Source organism: Austrofundulus limnaeus, unplaced genomic scaffold, assembly GCF_001266775.1.
Source record: "Austrofundulus limnaeus strain Quisiro unplaced genomic scaffold, Austrofundulus_limnaeus-1.0 Scaffold19, whole genome shotgun sequence".
In the NCBI taxonomy this organism is placed as follows: domain Eukaryota; kingdom Metazoa; phylum Chordata; class Actinopteri; order Cyprinodontiformes; family Rivulidae; genus Austrofundulus; species Austrofundulus limnaeus.
This window is the reverse complement of record NW_013952421.1, coordinates 178,654-179,551: the sequence shown is the minus strand read 5'-3', so window position 1 is coordinate 179,551 and position 898 is coordinate 178,654.

Sequence of the window (898 nt, the reverse complement as noted above, 5' to 3'; positions counted from 1 at the left end):
GTGTACGACTGACTAAATGTGAAATACAAAAATATTATTAAAGACTGTGTAAAGTAAAATTTAATTTGTGTTTTGAGTTTGTCACACGACAGAAATATGTTATTAATCACCCTTCTAAATCTGACTGATTAAAAACACTGTTTATAAAATTCAGTCTCAAAAATAATGAAGAAACATCATTTGGCTCTGTTCTGAAACGCTGGGGGCGTGTCAGCTGGAGGTGCTGAAACCACGCCCACGCACTGAGCGTCACTGTGTCTGTGTCCTGCACTGAGGAGATGTTCATGAAGGCTGGCAGCCTAAGTGGAGTTCTCCAGCCCTACTCATTTGAACCACCASAGCCAGACTCAGAGTCAGAGTCAGACAGTGACCACTGTGACGGTCGGCATCGTTCTTCACAGCCTGCATCAGAATGGTACAGTATATAATGATGATGATGAGTAATAATCCTGAAACAAGCATTTCTTTAAACACAAATTGAGCTATACCTCCWAAATTAATGTATCTACAGTTGTGAGACTTTTTACTCATTTACAACAATCCAATTGTGACATTTATAATGTTTAATGAAGAAAATATTAAAATTTACTTTACATGGTCTTTAATAGTTTATACAATTTTTATGTAATCAGCATTTATTGTTTTGCTAACATGTACAGTAATGCTAAGTCCAGACACTCTGGTCTGTTTAGCACAGACAGTAGGTCACAGTAGGTCATGTGCTCTAGACCAGTGTTTCCCAAAGTTGGGGTCGGGACCCAAAGTGGGGTCCCGAAACGTCAAGTTGGGGTCCTYAAAAGATTTTCTGAATTAATTACATTTTTGCCTTAGTTGTTACAAATGAGTGAGGTTAGTGTATTTAAAATGGATAAATGTAGTATAATAAATATTGTTACTG